Raw genomic sequence first — 19,569 nt, 5'->3', positions numbered from 1 at the left:
TTTAGGGTCATGTTGCAGCTTCAGTCTAGTAACACATGTGGAAGAAAAGAGGAACATTGGGAGCCAGTCATGAAAGGATATAGCAAGTGGATACCTCAAGAGGTTCATGAATTTTCTCTGATGAAACAGGGTTACTCTCTTCAGATGAAGGCATATGGGTTGTTTCCTCAGTTAAGAATGGTGTATCAGGCAAGCATGGCTAATTTCTTCAGATGAAGTCAGGTTGGAAGGTCCATAAGAAGCCTATTAGATTAATCTGGCAAGAAGATCCAGCATACTTTATAAGAATTAATTTATGTGACTATTGGGGTTGGCAATTCTAAATTCCATAGGGAAGGCCACAAATTGGAAACTCCAATAAAGGTGATGCTGAGTTTGAAGCCAAAGTGTCCATTTGTAAACTGCCTGACTAAAGTCAAACATAATTTCTTCTTACACATTTCTGAAATCCTCAGTTCTGGCTTTCAGTACCTCCAACAGGGGATGAGGAGACTCTTTACATTATGGAAGGCATTCTCTTTTATTGATTGTAGAGGCAACCAGCTGTACATGTGATCAGTTGACCATAGACACAAATGTACAGGCTGAAACACCCTCAGAAGTAAAATCAGGACAGTGTTTGCTTGACTGACAACCTGAGCAACATAAGCAAGCAAGTAGAAACATCAAATTAACCGTCCACCATCCCAGTTCTCTTTTGGTTACATGGAACATTTCTCCACATCTTTTCACATTTAATCTATTTCTTTCTTTCAGTTTACTGAAACTTTATTTGAAATACGATTTTTAAATTTTTCATTTCAGATATTTTTATGTCTTCAAATTTGGTGTTTATTAGGAATGATTGAAATAAAAATTATAATTGAGGCCCATCATCATCATCATGGAAGTGGCTTTAAGATAAATCTGATCAGATGAATATCATTGATTCCCGTTTTCTGCCCGTAAATAGTTGCCATTGATAAATAGACAGCCAACCATCTGTCGAGAATGCTCAAGATATGTTATATAATACAACATGTCAGTTTAGGGGTATGGGTGAGATATGCTAGAAAATAACTTGTGTGAACTTCTGGATTTCATCATACAAGACAAGCACATAAACACCACCCATGCCTCTGAGAACACTGGACCATGTGCCCTTGAAAAAGCTTTGTGTCCCTCATCAGGAGCAATCGTCCTCCACCGGGGATGTGTGCCTTTGTACATATCAATTCCTTTATTCCCTGACTGCATCCTCTTGTGAGGACGAACAGTGACGAAAGGATAGGAATTCAACCCAGCCACAGGCATTAGGGATGGTGCGATCATCCAGCTGATGAAGATGTCCCTATTCTTGTGATCTGGAAGCATTCCCCTTGAGGTGTCACAGATACCACAACAGGCTGCTCAGTACGTGATGATGCCTGTATTGATGCATTAGAGCCTTGGTCCAGGCCAATAATCCTATCATATTTGTACATCTTAATCAAGCAAGTCACCAAGGCCTCTGAATTCCCTTTCTGGTCAGGCTTTCCACATATCTGCTGCTAGACCAGCACAGGCAAAATCAAGAGAATTCAGGAAACACGTATGTACCTCCAGCGGCACCCCAAATGCCAGGTTCTCTGGGAAGTAGCGCCAGAACTGGGTTGTCTAAACCACACACCCAGGAAGATCTGCTTGCATGTATCTGTGAAGGCAAAATTGAGTGCCTGCATGTGGAATTGTCTAATGACATTGGCCAAGTTACCGTGCCAGAAACTCCCCGCTCCTTGGGGATGCGAACCCCACAGTCTATGATGCGCTTGTGCTGCTTGTCTATGGTGAATTGCTTGCTGGCGTGCAGCACCTGCAGCAGCAGCTTGGCCCGCTCAAAGGGAGCTGTCGGTCTAGGAGGTGGCCTCAGCCACTCCACCTGCCAGGAAGTTCTGGACGAAAGACACAGCGGCATCTGTCAAGTTGAGAGGAAGGAGGCGACCTGCAGGTGCCAAGGAGACTACTCCAGCAGGGCTCTGGCTTGGTCATCTTTTAAAATCCTTTACACCATTCTCTGCATTTTGAATGGTGAGTTTGATCTATTTGTATTTAAAGTAACTACTCATAATGCAAATATTACTACAATTTGTATTCTGTTTTTGAAAACCTTATACCAATTTTTATGCCTCATTTCTTCCATTACTGCCCAGTATTTATTTAGTTGTTCTTTTGTAGTAATACATTTAGAATCCTTTGTTATTTCCTCCTTTTTAAAATGTTTTTCAGAAATTTTCATTGCATTACCATGTGACTTATGTTTACCATCCTAAACTATTACAATCTTATTTGATTTGATTCCAACTTAACTTCAATAACATAAAATACTTTACTTTATCACACTAGCACTCTCCCCTTTCTATAACTCTTGCCAAAAAATTACATCTTTATGTATATATTTCCAAAACCATTGATTTTTCTTTACTTTCCATGCTTTTGTCTTTAATTTCCTAAGAAGAAAGGAGATTTATAAACCAAAAATACAGCAGTACTGCATTTGTATTTACCCATTTTTTTAATGTTACTGAGATCTTTATTTCTTACCGTGTCTATGAGTTATTGTCCCCTCCCTTTTCCTTTCATTGAGAGGAACTCATTTAGTATTTCTTGTAGGACAGGTTTAGAGGTAACAGACTACCTAAGCATTTGTTTTTTGAGAATGTCCTAAACTTTCCCCCATTTTTAAAAGGCATGTTAGACAGATAAAGAATCTTGGTTGCTATTTTATTTGTTTTTTAAGTATATCATCGCACTGCCTTCTTGCCTCTATGATTCTGTTGAGAAATCACATTTAGCCTAAATAGGGCTCCATTTCACTTTACAGGCTACTTAATTATTTCTGTTTTCAGGATTCTCTCTTTGTCTTGTTAAATGTTTCAGTTTGTACTATATCTCAGTTGGATCTCTGAGTTAATACTATTTGAAGTTTGTTAAGCTTCTTGCATACATATAATATGGTTTTCATTCAATTTGGAACTTTTTTAGTTATTAATGCTTTAAATATTATTTCTGTCCCTTTATCTCTTTCTCTACTTCTGTGACAACCAAATTGCATGTATTGGTATCCTTGAAGTTAATCTAGAATTAGTTAGACTCTATTCATTTTTTTCCATTCCATTTTTTCTTTTCTTACCTCCATTATTTTTTTCACGTATCAGAGCTAGGGATTGAACCCAGGACCCAGGATGTGGGAAGCCTGTGTTAATCTCTGAGCTACAATGGCTCTAGTTTTCCAAGGGCTATATGGTGTGTCTTAAAGCCAGATATCCATTTCCTCAGATATATGCAGTCAGACTGATTTTTTAGAGTGTGATAGCTGCCCTTTGAGCACCTTCTATATTTAGAGGAAGCTTTGAGATGTGGAAGACAATGATAACCATAATGTTCTGTCATTAAGGCTGCCAATAGATGGATCAGTACTGACATCTGGCACCTCAATATCCTCAAGAGTTATTCTGCACCATCCTCTAGGTGTATCAATGATCTGCCCTGTAAGCACAGGCTGGCTGTGCAGCAAGCCAGAAAAGGGAAGAGGTAGAGCTAGTAAAGGTCTAAGAGCTTTTCCTACCATATTTAAGTTGCCTTTTCTTGCTACAATTACTACAACTATTTAAATATTTCTATAGCTTTGACAAATACAGTGTTTGCTAGTTTGTATTTGTTGATCAAAAATTCTGGGGGAGATGGGACCCTAGAGCATCTCTCACTGACTTCTCCTGACTTCCATCCTCTAGTGTATCTTTAGGTATTGTCTTCAATAGTCTGTTTCCTATGTAAATGGAAGCTAGTTCGACAGGTACATCCAGAACAATTCTTCTAACAAATATAATTCATAGATAATACTGTGTGCTTCATATAAAATTACATCAGGAAGAACACAAAGTCTGTCTAATATTTTGAGTTGCTAAAAGTTATCACTGGATCAAGTGGTTAACAATTTCATTTTTACATTTATAGAATATTCCAATAATAGTTTATATCATGGAGTTTTCCACTAATGATTATTGTCTGCACTGATTATTGAATTTAAAATTTTCTGTACTGCTGTATAAGTCAGAGTTTCCTAGGGAAACAGAACTGACAGAAGTAATAAACTTATCTCAAGTGTCTGTGAGGAGGGCTAGATCAAATTCCACAGGGCAAGGTGCGAAGTAGGAACTCTGGTGAAGATTTTCTTGAGTTCCTAGGATGGTTGATTGACTAATGTAGAGATGGTAATTCTTTTTTGACTAAAAGTCATCCCTTCTCCTTTTAATGCCTCAAATGACTGGATAAGACTTCCCTCCTTTTTGGAGATAATCTCCTCAGTTGATTGTAGATGGAATCAGCCATATATGAAATCAACTTCATCAGAAGCCCAGAAAATATCCTCATAATAACAATCATTCCTGTGTTTGCTTGACTAAAGAACTTGAAACCTTAACCTGGCCAAGGTGACACATTAACTTAACTATCAGAGCCTGTCCATTGTCAACATGGCAGTCACGCACATAACCTTAAACTATACTTTATGTCAAAATAAACAACCTGTCATATTTTATGCCAAAAAATTCTCAACTGTCCTGTGTACAACCAGAAATGTTCTAAACTTCCTCAGATAGTGTTGAAGCTCTTGGGCAATATTATCTCTTAAACTGATAACCTCTTGCGGTCACCCCTCGGGCTGAAGTGTGGTTTGCTGGCCTGGCGAGGGGAGCGGCCGCGGTAGGCCAAGCTGCTGCCCCATAATAGGGTGGTTGGTTGGGCCCACCGCCACCCCTGAAGGGAACTTGGCATGGGCGCAGAGTGGCCTCGGGTCTCCCCTTCTCGGCAGCCATGCTTCTGCGGCCGCCCCTCCTCCTAGATGGCGCCACCCGATGCCTTGTGGGGCGGCACCCTTCTTCTTCCTTCTCCCTGCGCAGGCGCAGGGCGGAAAATTCCAGTCTGCCCTTTTCCCCTCCCCCGACAGCAGCAACAGCCAGGCGTGGGTGGAGAAATCCAGTCTGCCCTTTTCCCTTCCCCCGACAGCAGCAACAGCCAGGCGTGGGCGGGAAACTCAAGTCTGCCCTCAACCCCAGCAACAGCAGCCACCAATCCCTAAACCCTGCCCCTTCCCCCAGCAACAGCGACAGCCAATCCCTAACCACCACCCCTCCCCCGTCCAGTACCGCCCACTGACCTTTCGCCGGCAACCAATCAGAACAGGGCGTGGCTTCGACCAATCAGCCTTCCCCAGCCCCTATAAAACTGTTGCCTCTCCCTCAGTAAAGTGGACTTGCGTGTTTACCTTGTCTCCGCGGTAGTTCTTCTGCCGTGCGCCCTCCAGTCCTGAGAGCCCCCGACAAGGGCCTGGCCTCCCTTGTCCCCAGTTCATCGCCTGCTTCTCCGGGCAACCCTTTCGTCGCCGGCTTCTCCGGGTGACCCCTTCGTCGCCGGCTTCGCCGGGCGACCCCGTCAGCCGAACCGCGCAACCCCTTATGAGACCGATCCCTCGTCTGCTGCCGGACCGACCCCTCGTCCCAAGTGGGACCGACCCTTCGTCCCAAGCAGGACCAACCCCTCGTCCAGAGCTGGACCGACCCCTCGTCCGCAGCCAGACCCCACCTCTACAGACCGAGCAAACCGTCGCAGCTGGCGCCCAACGTGGGGCAAAGCAACCCCACCACAGCACAATGTGGGGCAAAGCAACCCTACCACAGCACAACGTGGGGCAAGGCAACCCCACCACAGCCTCACTCCATAACCTGGCGGCCCGCCCCCCTCCTTTCTTCTCACCTTGGGACTTCTCTCGTGCAACATTGCTGCTACCTGAGCCTTGGCTACCTCATACGATCCACGGTGGTCTGGGAGAACCGCTGGATGGCTTTCTCCTTCCATGTCGGGGGCTTATACCAACCCGCTATGATTAAGAGGAGCCTTGGATTTCTCGGGAGCGCGCGCTTGCACGTCTGAAGTAATCCTACCACAGCCCTACGTCCTCCTCTCTTCTCACCTTGAGACTTCTCTCGTGCAACATTGCTGCTACCTGAGCCTTGGCTACCTCATACGATCCACGGCGGTCTGGGAGAATCGCTGGATGGCTTTCTCCTTCCATGTCAGGGGCTTATACCGACCCGCTATGATTAAGAGGAGCCTTGGATTTCTCGGGAGCGCGCGCTTGCACGTCTGAAGTAATCCTACCACAGCCCTATGCCCTCCTCTCTTCTCACCTTGAGACTTCTCTCGTGCAACATTGCTGCTACCTGAGCCTTGGCTACCTCATATGATCCACGGCAGTCTGGGAGAATCGCTGGATGGCTTTCTCCTTCCATGTCGGGGGCTTATACCGACCCGCTATGATTAAGAGGAGCCTTGGATTTCTCGGGAGCACGCGCTTGCACGTCTGAAGTAACCCTACCATAGCCCTACGCTCTCCTCTCTTCTCACCCCTATCTTTTCACTCTGCATTGCTGCTCCTGAACCTTGGTGACCTCATATGATCCACAGCGGTCTGGGAGAATCGCTGGATGGCTTTCTCCTTCCATGTCGGGGGCTTATACCGACCCGCTATGATTAAGAGGCGCCAATAAAACTCTCAGGAGCGCGTGCCTGAGCACCTCCACCCCTGCCTTCACCTCTGCCTCCTCCCCTCCGTGCTTGCTCCCCTTTGCCTTGCTCCACTGCTCGTCGTCCCACCCTCCCCTCGTTGGGGCCTTCTCTTGGCCCGCGACCACCGTCGGAGTCCCACCGGCTCCGACCCCTCGTCTCACCGCGCACCTCGGCTCCCATCGCCGCGCTCTCAAGGTAAGGGCCCCTTTTCTTATCGGCTCCAAAAGGCCATTAGCAATGGGTAACATCCTATCTGCTAAGCAAGCCCCACAAGTTCGGGCCCTCACCGGTCTCCTAGACACTCACCGGTGTAAGATCTCTTTCAAACAGCTTCAAGTATATTGGGACCTTCTTCTCCCCTTTAATCCATGGCTTACCACGTGTCAGCTTTGGGACCCGGACACCTATACTCGCCTTATAGATAGGGTCACTTTTGCTGTGGAGCAGGAAGGTAAAAGATTCCCTCCTGGCTTATTACAGGCAACATGAAGTCCAGAAGAAATCTTGAAGGGTATAATCTATGATATGTTATATAAAAAAGGATTTAAAAGCAGCTATACCAAGAAAGTAAGAATTATGAGTCAACTGTAAATAAATTATATATTTCTGTTAATGTGTTGTAATTGTTCTGTGTTTGTCTGTCTGTTCGTTCAATGTCAACATATATTGTGATACCTCCGGATGGTAAATATAAATTACTAGAAATCTTTAAAAGAGCTCTATTCAAATGGCCAAAAATTAAATAAGCGCTTATATTAATACTTAAGTTTATTATATTAATACATAAGTTTAAATGTTAATAAGATACCTACAATTAAAAAAAATTGTAAGTCTTAATTAACAAAATTAACTGTATGTCTTCATAAAAAGTTGTTCTTGCCTAGATTAAAATGAATAACTTATTTTTCTTCACAGGATAATATAAAGAATGTAAAACTTATATGAATATTAAAAAGGTTAAAAGTTTGTAAAAATGCTAACGGAAATGTAATAAGTTTTGCAAAAAGACGTATTTTGTCCTAAAGTAGGATGGCTAATTTTTCATAAACTCTTGAAATTTAATTTGCATGCAGCAAGTGTAAAAGGTATTGTGATAACTTTACGTAAGGGAATGTGTTCTGTAAAGATAAAATTTATCTTCAATAGTTTACATTAAGGTATTAAATGGCTAATTCCAAAAGGTCATTCTTAAATATATATATATAAAAATAAATTGATGATAATAATAATAAAAGGTAATTTTATAACAGGAAAGATTAACAGCAACCAAGCTCCCCTGCCAACTTGCTTTTAGGAAACGGTTTCTAATATTGCATGCTACTAAGTATTTAAAGAAAAGTTATTCTTAAGGAAACAGAAGATGATTTTGTCTTTGCAGCCATTGTCTATTTAGCAACACCCCTCGCTATCAGCCTAGCCACTGTTGCACCGGACGATTGGAACCTTAAACAAAGACTCCTCCTCACTGTCATCTTCCTATCTATCGTTACTATATTTACTGCCCTCATTCTCCTTCATTTATAAAGCAGTCTCCTACAAACCACAAACCTTCTGTCTTAAACATACCATTCTCAACCCTATCCTCTAAATGGTCTTCTCACTTCCCCCACAGCCTTTAATACTTTATTTCTTCCTCATAACCTTTGCTTTCTTGATAATATTTTCTGCCATCTGTCTAGCCGCTACCGCACCAGAAGATTGGAACCTCGGCCAACGAATTCTACTCTCCATCGCCTTTCTGTTTATTATCCTCTTTTATGCTTTACTCCTTATCTTCCTCCCATAATGACTTCACCAAGCCTCCTCTTGTCCAAAACCATCACCCTTCTTTTCCTCACACTCCCCATTGTACTCACCAACCCCAGCCATCAGCCTTTTAATTGGACAGTAAGCCTCTGGCAGGAAAAAGTAATCCTCTCCTACAATGTCTTCGCTGCCAAGGAGAGATCAACTACCTGCAACGCGCTGTCATCCTGGACTTTTAACAACAGATGGACCTTATAGCCACCGAGATCAACGAGAATTGGACATTGGCCACCCTTGCTTGCAATGGCAAGATACCGCCCCCCAAATTGTACATTTGTATCCCCGTCATACTCACCTCCCTCTTCAGCCCCGCTTCCCTCATTGCTTGCTGCCTCTTGGGCCTCGGCTATTTGCTACTGCTGCCATCCTGGCCTTTATTTGAAAAGAAGGGGGAAATGCGGTCACCCCTAGGGCTGAAGTGTGGTTTGCTGGCCTGGCGAGGGGAGCGGCCGTGGTAGGCCAAGCTGCTGCCCCCATAATAGGGTGGCTGGTCGGGCCCACCGCCACCCCTGAAGGAAGCTCGGCATGGGCACAGAGTGCCCTCGGGTCTCCCCTTCTCGGCAGCCATGCTTCCGCGGCCGCCCCTCCTCCCAGATGGCGCCACCCGATGCCTTGTGGGGCGGCACCCTTCTTCTTCCTTCTCCCTGCGCAGGCGCAGGGCGGAAAATTCCAGTCTGCCCTTTTCCCCTCCCCCGACAGCAGCAACAGCCAGGCGTGGGCGGAGAAATCCAGTCTGCCCTTTTCCCCTCCCCTGACAGCAGCAACAGCCAGGTGTGGGCAGAAAAATCCAGCCCGCCCTTTTCCCTTCCCCCGACAGCAGCAACAGCCAGGCGTGGGCGGGAAACTCAAGTCTGCCCTCCACCCCAGCAACAGCAGCCACCAATCCCTAAACCCTGCCCCTTCCCCCAGCAACAGCGACAGCCAATCCCTAACCACCACCCCTCCCCCATCCAGTACCGCCCACTGACCTTTCGCCGGCAACCAATCAGAACAGGGCGTGGCTTCGACCAATCAGCCTTCCCCAGCCCCTATAAAACTGTTGCCTCTCCCTCAGTAAAGTGGACTTGCGTGTTTACCTTGTCTCTGCGGTAGTTCTTCTGCCGTGCGCCCTCCAGTCCTGAGAGCCCCCGACAAGGGCCTGGCCTCCCTTGTCCCCAGTTCGTCGCCTGCTTCTCCAGGCGACCCCTTCGTCGCCGGCTTCGCCGGGCGACCCCGTCAGCCGAACCGCGCAACCCCTTGTGAGACCGATCCCTCGTCTGCTGCCGGACCGACCCCTCGTCCCAAGTGGGACCGACCCTTCGTCCCAAGCAGGACCGACCCCTCGTCCAGAGCTGGACCGACCCCTCGTCCGCAGCCAGACCCCACCTCTACCGACCGAGCAAACCGTCGCACCTCTAAATCAAATGCATGCAGTTAATACATTTGTCTATATATATATATATATATATATATGTATATATGTATATATATACACACACATGCATGCTCATTACAATACTAGGAAAAAATATCCATAAGAATTAGAGTACTCATTCCTATAACTGTTTACATAGTTATAGCTGTTATTTATAACTCCCATCTTCTAATTCTCTCTACCCTTAGCAAGCAACTTACCTAGCCATGCTTCTTTCCCAGGTGGATTGATGAAAAGCTTCATTTTGTAGTTTCTGGGCCATTGGTAGCCCTATCTGGATTGGGTTGTTGTAGTTTCCTATTGGCTTTTTTTTTTAAAGATTTATTTTTATTTTTATTTATCCCCCTTGTGCCCCCCCGCCCCACAAGTGTGGCTTGCTTGCTGTCTGCTCCCTGTGTCCATTCACTGCCTATTCCTCTGATTGTGTATTTGTCTCCCTTTGTTGTGTTATCTTGCTGCACCAGCTCTCCATGGGTGCAGGCCGTCAACTCTCCATGGGGTGGGCTGTCAGCTCTCTGTGGGCATGGGCTAGTTTACCTTCACAAGGAGGTCCTGGGACATGAACCCAAGCCACCCTTGAGGTAGATGGGAGCCCAATCCATTGAGCCACAGCCTTTCCCCCTATTGGTTTTTATCATGCAGGTGGGTTCAGCCAAGTGGAAGCTGAAGTGGCCAGGTGGCATTCTGAGCTTGTACTTCCATAGAATCATTGGGTCTCCTGGAGGACACACTTCTACTTTTGAAACTAATATGCATAGTTCTATGAGTGTTGACTAGAACAACAATCACTGACACAGAATACTAGCACTGATGGAGATCAAAAGGGGGAGAAACATGAAAATATCATTTAGGGCAGCAATAGGTACTATACAGGAAATAGCAACTGTGAATTGATGTAAGAAAGATGCCAGAGCATGAGGGATTTTCCTAATGAAAAATGAGAAGACCATAAAAGCTTCTGATTTTTGAGTTAAAACCTGATTAGGATAGCAGAATCCATAATCTATCACCCTTCTAATAAGCAATGGAAATATTGGGCACCATGTAAGTGCCCAATAACTTAACCCATTAGAAAAAAAGATTGAGAAGGCCATTTTTATTAATGTTTAATTAGCAAGTAAGCAATCCAGATGTGGTTGGACAAATAGGAAGACCCAGTTTATGTAAGAAACAGAAAGCCATGGTAAGAGGAATTAATTTCATGATAAATAATACTGCAGGATTTCCTGCTGTTGCTCTTAGAATAGAAGGTAAAATTTAATTACATTTGCATTTGTAAAAAATTCCTGAACACTGTGGGATTAAATAACTGCTTTGTGGATGTGAGCCTATCAATTAAAGTGTTATTGCAAAATTCTGGGTGGGAGATGGTAGTGGACTTAATTGACACTGGTAGAGGTTCTGAGAAAGGAACAGATTTGTAGTAGATACTGAAGATAGACAAATTAATTTTCTCATGGATTGCATGTAAGAATGAAATGACAGAGAGCCAGAGCTGACTCAGATTTATTAGCCTGAGCAAGAGAGTGGGTGATATTGCATTTATATGAGAAAGGAAGGGCCTGGGAAAAGCAGATTTATCAGCATTGAGGAAGGGGATTAGTAGTTCTTTTTCTCCTGGCTAGTTTGTGTATGCACTCATTTACAGGGGTGTAACACACACATTTGTATAAATTGCATATGTATCTATTATATAAGTGTAAAGGTGTAAATACAAAATAGAAGATATAAACATCAACAGAAGACACCAGAGCTCAAGTGAAAAATCAACCTTGAAAATATGAGTTTGAAATTCCTAAGCAGAATAGATGATACCACATAAAGGGAATGTGAAGGAAGTAGAAATGGAGATATCTTCTGGTCATCTTGGGAATTGTAGCATCAAGAAATCAAGAAGTGAAGCAAAAGATCAAGAAAGAGCTAAAGGTAAAGAAAAGCAGTTTACTTTTGAGAAAGTCCAGTTTCAGAGGCTAAATTGTTTAAAATTCTGTGTAGAAAATGAGTAATGTAATATAGACAGAATTCTATCCATTGTGTTAGAATGATAGAAATGAAAAACAATTACAAGGGATTGAGCAGATACTGGGAGTGAAAAAAGTAGAATGGAAAGGTACTTTACTCTTGATAACAGATTGTTTGCAAATTTCCACCCTCTCCTTTCTCAGAATTCATTTTTTTAAAAACAAGAAAACAATAAATCTTACTTTGGTCAATTTCAAAACTTAAAATCTCCACAGGTCCTTATCACTGTACTTTTTCTTGTTAGTGACATTATAAGCATATTTTTATAAAAATTATTTATAATGGAAATCATGACAGAAAAAATGATATTTAGGATTCTTGTTACTGAAATCTTAGTATTTATTTGGATGGTTTTACTTTTTCTTTTCTAATCCGCATTTATTTTATTTGTTAATCTTGCCTTTTGAAAATTTTTAATAAAAGTGTTGGAAGTGACATCCTTGATTTGTAACTGAACATAAGGCAAAAACATTCATTCTTTCACTGCTAAAGTTCATGTTACATATAAGCTTTTTTTGTAGATAACTTTTTTCCTCTTGTCCTGGTTTGTTAAGAGTTTCTGTCATGAATTGGTTTTGAATTTCTCATAAGCTTTTCTGCCTTTATAGATAGGATTTATACTGTCTGTCTTTGTAGTGAATTGCTAATGACTAACTTTAAAGTTTACACATATTCTGCATTCCTGGGATAAATCCATTTGCTCATGAAGTATTTTCCACTTAAATAATACATTAAATTTTCTAATATTTTGTGAAAGATTTTTGGGTTGTGTCTCTCTTAGCAAATGTTCTATGCACACTTGACAACAATGTATATTTTGTCATTGTTTTGTGGATTTTTCTGTAAAAGAAAATAGTATCAACTTCTTACATAACGTTTTATAGTTTCCTATATTCTTAATGCATTCTGCCTACTTTTTTTTAACCAATTGTTAAATAGGATTGTCTTTCACTGGGATTTATCCTTTGTACCAGAGTTCTTTTTTTGCTTTATGTGTGTTGAAGTTTTTGTGCTATACAGGCATGCCTCGTCTTGTTGAGATTTATTGCACATAGCAGATATAATGTTTTTTTAACAAATTGAAGGTTTGTGGCTATCCTACATTAACCAAGTCCATCATCATGTATTTACCCACAACATGTACTTATTTGTATTTCTGTGCCATATTTTGGTACTTCTTACAACGTTTCTTTTTTTTTTTCATTGTTATTTTATCTGTTACAGTGATCTGTGATCAGTGACCTTGTAATTGCTTTGGGACACCATGAAGCACAGTCATAAAAGAAGCAAAATTAATTGATAAATGCTTTGGGTATTCTGACTGCTCTACTGACTGTCCATCTTCTTGGTCTTTCTCTCCTTAGTCTTCCCTCTACCTGGAAGCACAACAATATTGCAATTAGGTTAATGAATAACTTTACAATAGCCTCTAAGAGTTCAAGTGAAAGACAGAATTACAGGTCTCTCAGTTTAAATGAAGAGGTAGAAATTATTATGCTTAATGTGGAAGGCACATTAATTTCCAACTAGGCTAAAAGCTATGTATGTTGCTGCAAATTGTTAACCAATTGTGAACACAAAGGAAAAGTTCTTGAAGGAATTTAAAATCTTTTGTGAACTCATGAATGGTAAAGCAAAACAACCCTAATGCTGATATAGATAAAGGATTAGTTGTCTGGATAGAAGATCAAACAAATCACAACATTTCCTTTAATCTAATCAATTATACTACTGTGCAAGGTCCCAACTCTTTCATGCTTTTTACAATATGAATTGCTGATCATACTAAGCCCACTGTTGAGAACCACTGCTCAGAAAAACAAAAAAAGATTCCATTTAAAATATTACTGTTCACTGACAATGCACCTGATTCTCCAAGGGCTCTGAGGGAGATGTACAATGAGATTAATGTTGTTTTCATATTTTTTACAAAACACCCTTTCTGCAGCCCAAGGATCAAGTAATTCTTTCAACTACCAAGTTTTACTATTTAAACATACATTTCATAAGGGTATAGCTGCCATACATAATGATTTTTCCAGGAAAAATCAAGTAAATTCTTTCTGGAATGGATATACTATTTTAGATGTCAGAAGAATATTTGTGACTCATGATAGTAGATCAAAATATCAACTTTAGGAGAGAGTGGATGAATTTGACTCCAAACCTCATGGATAAACTTCAAGGGTTCAAGAATTAAGTGAAAAAGACTCTGTAGATGTGGTTGAAATAGCAAGAGAATTAGAGTTGGAGTTAGAATTCGGGGTGAACTGGAAGGTGGGACTGAAATGCTGCAATCTCATGATAAACTTAGAATTGATGGACACTTGCTTCTTATAGATGAGTAAAGAAAGTCATTTCTTGAAGTAGAATCTTCTCCTTGGGAGGATGCTGTGAACATTGTTGAAAACACTACAAAGCATTTCGAAAATTATGTCAACTTAGTTGATAAAACAGTGGCAGGAATTGGTGCCAATTTTGAAAGAAGTTCTATTGTGGCTATCAAACAGTTTTGCATGCTACAGAGAAATCATTTATGAAGGAAGAATCAATACATGTGGCAAATTTCATTGTTGTCTTATATAAAGAAATTGTAACCATGACAAAAATTTCAGCAACCACCACCCTGGTCAGTCAGCTTCCATCATCAACCATGGAAGACCCTCCAACAGTAGAAAAGATTATGCCTCACTGAAGGTCCAGGTGATGGTTAACATTTTTCAACAATAAAGTATTATGTAATTAAAGTATGTACATTTTTAATTGACATTGTACTGTTATACCCTTAATAGAGGACAGTATCATGTAAACATAAATTTTATAAGCACTGAAAAGCCAAATAAATTCATATGACACACTATATTGTGATATTTGCTTTATTGTTTTTGTCTGGAACCAAATCTGCAATATCACTGAATGTGGTAGTTTGAGGCTTTTATAGGACTCCAAAAATCATGTCATTAGAACTAATCCATTCCTGTAGGAATAAACTTATTGTTTGGATATTAATAGAGTCAATCTAGAGTTCTTGTCATTACTTACAAGGAATATAATCTTTTCCATTTGGCCTATTTGGATTTTAAGATTTAAAGCTGTTTAATACAGAAACAATAAGTTGGGCATCACTTTCTCATCTAATTTGATCATTTCTTTTACTTGGAACACTTTCACCACTTGATATCTTAACGATTTCTATTTTCCCATCTATAGTTTGTTTCATTGTTTCCGATTTTCTGACTTCTTTAGAACACTCACATATTATTTTCATCAGAGAAATATTATAGGAAAAATAGAAACATAGCAGAATATGTTACTGAGTTGGAAGAAAATTCATGGCACTCTATTTCAATATGATATATCATATGTAATTTCTTCTTTAAAAGACTTGCCTTTATATATCTGATGAATACATGCATTAAATACAAAATTTAAAAACTCAACAAGACTTTCTAAAAATGATAAAAATAAATTGCTGAGTCAGAGAACACAAAGAAGTATCATGAAACATTGTTTACCACCTTATATTATTTTTTAAATCAGTCAAATATTAATTATTGCTATTTGCTAATTTTAGCTAGTCCTTCTATTGTTTTGTTTAAATAATATTTATGCAAGAGAGAATTAAACATTTAGAACAATATGTAGTTATAAATAAACTGCAATTTTAATGTTTTATATTAAAAACATAACACATGGGGACAACTATGTACTATAATATAGTTTTTCTTGGATGGCTGCACTCCTACTGGCTCTCAAGGAAGTTCATCACCATAGATAAACTGCTGGAGCTGAGTGTGGAGTGAAGGAACTGTGTCCAAGAGGGCTGTTATCACTCCTTTTCCTATAAACAGAAGCCCTTCTCTGATTGTGAGATGAAGTCTCTTCCTCTGCCTTCCCACTACCCATTTCATAACCCTGCTTTGATCTGGCCTAGACTTACCTTGGACTTGAAGAATAGAAGTTAGCAAAAATTACATACTGTCATTGCTAACTCCGGGTAAGAAGAAGACTCACATTCCCTGCTTGGGCTTCCTGTGATTTCTGGCACTTTCAACACTCTAGAGTAAAGAGACTGCCATACTGCAGAGGCCATATCTAAGCTCATTAATAAATACCCTGCTAAGTCTATAAGTCTGGTCATCTCTTTCAAGTCAACAGACAATTATTGAGAGTACCTAGTATTCACCATGAAGACAAAGCAGTAGTTGAATGCCATCAAGATAATGCAGTCACGTTGATAAGGAGAAAAAAATAATGGCTTTCGAAGTCTTACCAGAATTCCTAACTTGCACAATTGTAATAAAAATTTTAAAGTTTTGTTTCAAATCACTAAATTTGCATAATGTGTTACCTAACAATAAATCTGAACAGTGTATGCCCTGCCAGAATTTCTGTGGACCAACTTCTTGTTTACCCCTCCCGAGACAGAGTCCCCACAGGTCTCATACCAATACAGCATCAGCTTAGAATATACAACTGAATCATCTCTTGGATATAATCTCCCCAATAAAGCACCTGGTTAAACATCTGCTCTCTGTGGATCTGTGAAACAAATAGGGCATGTTTTCTGTGGCCAGTTCAGTCAGCATGCAATGGTGGACCATTTGTAGATATCAGCTAAAGACATTCCATTACACAAACTGGAGAAATGGAAGGGAGAACAGAGCATAGGTCAACGGAAATTCTGAAATCTAGGCAACTCAGTACAGCATTTGTTGAACAGATTTTAAGGTCAGGGCATATCCTCTAATGGTGTTGACTATGTCATCTGGTTTTGTTTTCACTTTCCAAATCATCTTTCCTTTTACATGGAATCTATTACATAGAATCTATTATCAGTTGAATAGATCGTTAACATGCTTCCTGCCAAGAGAAATTTGGAAATTTCAAAGTTTCCTTTCATTTTGTACTCTTTATGTTTCCACAGTACAAGCTGGATGTGGTATCCTGAAATGCACTCTTGAAAACTTTGTCATACTTTTAGAGATTTCACAAGGAGCCTTTGAAATATTCCCTCCTTCCCTTGACCTTCTGCTAAGTCAGCAGGGAACAATGACTTAAACTTTCTAAAGGTACTTTCATTTGCTTGAGACGACGACAACAACTTGGTGATATCACTCTCAAAATCCTGAAAAAGCAATTTTTGTGATCCAATACTATGAACTGTTGCCTTTTCTGTGGTTTACTCAAGAAATTATGTAGTCACATTCTCAACTTTTCCTCTCTCATATATTTTTGACAATGAATATATATATTTTAGCAATTATTATGCTCAGGAGATGCTGAGAAATGTCAGAATCTTCACATCCTGTGTTCTTTTTTTAAAAAGTCAACAATTTCCCTCTCCTATCTCATTTTACAATAATAAAATATGCAGGCAGCTTTGCTCTGAGATCACAATTATATTGTTAAAGATTCTGCCATTACACAACTAGTATCAGCATTCTCCACTCTCCCATTACATGTTCCTCAGTTTTCTCTGAGCCCTCATCAGCAGGCAACATTGTTAAAAATCACATTTCTACTAATATACTCAACCAATTTAGGATTCTGTATCACACAGCTCCAAATTCCACCAGTCTTGATCCACTACCCATTTCTGAAGCCATCAGTTTTAGATATCTATTACAATATCACCACATTCCTTATTCCAAATATCTATATTTGTGTTTATCACTGCATAACAGATTGTCAGAAATCTAGCAGCTTAAAAGTGCACACACACACACACATAATTACCTCAAAGGTACAGTGGATCAGGAGGGAGTCTGGTCAGAGCTTAGCTGGATTCTTAGTTTAGGATCTTTCTGTGTTACAATGAAGGTATCAACTAAGCTATATTCTCATCTGGAGTCCCACCTAGAGTAGAATCTGCTCCAATCCCATTGACAACTCATACCCCATCACCTCTGGTAATGATATTGTTTAGAATAAGTCACAGGTCCCACCCACACTCAACTACCTGTGAATCAAAGGGAGTTCATGCTGGAGTATATCCTCCACAACCAGTAATTCCATGAGTCAGCAGACAGGGATCCAAAAGCTCGTTAGAGGGATTTAATAGGACTGTAAAACTTAATCAAATATCGATAATTACAAATGATCAATTAAAATATTAATGCCTTTTTAAGTGGCAAAAGCACTGGAAAAATTATTCTTCTGCTGGATTCCGAAAGTTAAGTCTCAAAATTTTAAGGTTCTTAATGGTGATTTTTCTCTGAAGGATTCAATTATGCTTAATTATACCATCATTTTCATTTTAATACAGTATATTCTTTTTTTATTTTTTTATTTTTAAAGATGCTTTAGATAACATAAAAGTTACATAAAAAATATAAAGGATTCCTTGAAACTCATGCAATGAGAGCTTACCATGAACTTGTCCTCTTAAAATGTGTCAATCATAAAAACATAGTTTGCTAAATGTGTTTACACCACATAAAACTCTATAAGAACTTCAACATGTGTATTTTCTCATGGAATTAAAGAATGCTAACCTATGTCAGGTTGTCCATATGGACTTGGGCCAGGAAAGAATGACTTACCTTCTTTACCAGATGCTTTGTTGTATGAAACATTTTCATTCTGCTGATAGAGATTTGAAACCTAGCAAATTGATGATCACATCAGGCTGTACCCTTATGATCCTCAACTTTGACTTGGCTGGGACATCCTGCACCAGCATTATGATGACCCCTTACGTGGTGACAGGACATCACCAAGCCCCTGAATTCATTCTGGGGAAGGGGTACAAAGAGAACATTGATATTAATATTTGGTTAGTGGGAGATCTGGTGAAAGGTTGTGTGATACTCCAAGGCACTGACCATATTGATCAATGGAATAAAATTATCAAGTAGCTGTGAACACTGTCAGCAGGTTTCATGAAGAATCTTTGATTAACTATGAGAAATCATGTAGAAAACAAACCAAAGTATTTAGGCATCAAATTTGAAGAACTCTTTTCAGATCGACTATTCCTATTAGAGTCTGAATGAGATACAATATAGACATGACAAGCCAGAGGTTTGTTATAGAAAACGTTATTGATGGATCCCGACAAGAGGATCTCCATAGATGAAGCTTTGAGCCACCGGTATATACTGGTATGACCCTGCTGAAATCAGAATCACCACCACAGATTTACGGTGCGCAGTTGGAAGAAAGATAGCAATGCAACTGAAAAAGGGAAAGAGATAACTAACAAAGAGGTAGTGGATTGGGAAGAAAGCAGCAAGATAGCGTTGTCAAAGACCAGCCTTCAACACAGAGACAGCAGGAAGTAGCAACACCACTCCTTCTCAGGCATCATCTGGCAATGACATTTCATCCATGTCCAAGGAGTAGACACAGGCGTCAGGTACAGAGAGCAGTCTTGACTCCTCATTGGGACCCCTCGAAAGTTGATGGTGATAAATTAGACATTGCAAGGAATTCTCAGTTTCACAGGACTGAAAAGTTGGGGAGTGGATAGAATCAAATAGAGAAACTCGCTGTTCTCATATAAGAAACAGGATGCCTTGACCTTACTCAGCTCTAATAGGATGGCCTGCTTAGATTATAAAACAAGGCAGATTATGCCTGAAGAAAAAAAGGGCAAACCACACTTTTAGTATTTTGTTTAAGGTCGTTTCAGATAGCTATTAGAATAGATTAATTTTTAAGTCATACAGTAATAGTGGCGATTTCTGTTCATCAGTAACTGCTGGGACTTGTACATATGTCACCCCAAATGCTTGCTTGGT

The 19,569-nt window shown here is 40.4% G+C and overlaps 2 pseudogenes; one reads left to right on the top strand and one right to left on the bottom strand.

Annotated features, from left to right (window-relative positions):
* Positions 1 to 1,048: 1,048 nt before the first annotated feature.
* Positions 1,049 to 10,045, bottom strand: LOC101446344 (ADP/ATP translocase 2 pseudogene; annotated as a pseudogene).
* A 1,601-nt stretch (positions 10,046 to 11,646) lies between these two features.
* LOC101446793 (mitogen-activated protein kinase 9 pseudogene) lies at positions 11,647 to 19,298 on the top strand (annotated as a pseudogene).
* The last annotated feature ends 271 nt before the right edge of the window (positions 19,299 to 19,569 follow it).

This window comes from Dasypus novemcinctus, chromosome 1 (assembly GCF_030445035.2).
Source record: "Dasypus novemcinctus isolate mDasNov1 chromosome 1, mDasNov1.1.hap2, whole genome shotgun sequence".
NCBI lineage: Eukaryota > Metazoa > Chordata > Mammalia > Cingulata > Dasypodidae > Dasypus > Dasypus novemcinctus.
Note: the sequence above shows the minus strand (reverse complement) of the source record. Positions and strands in the feature narration are given on the sequence as shown.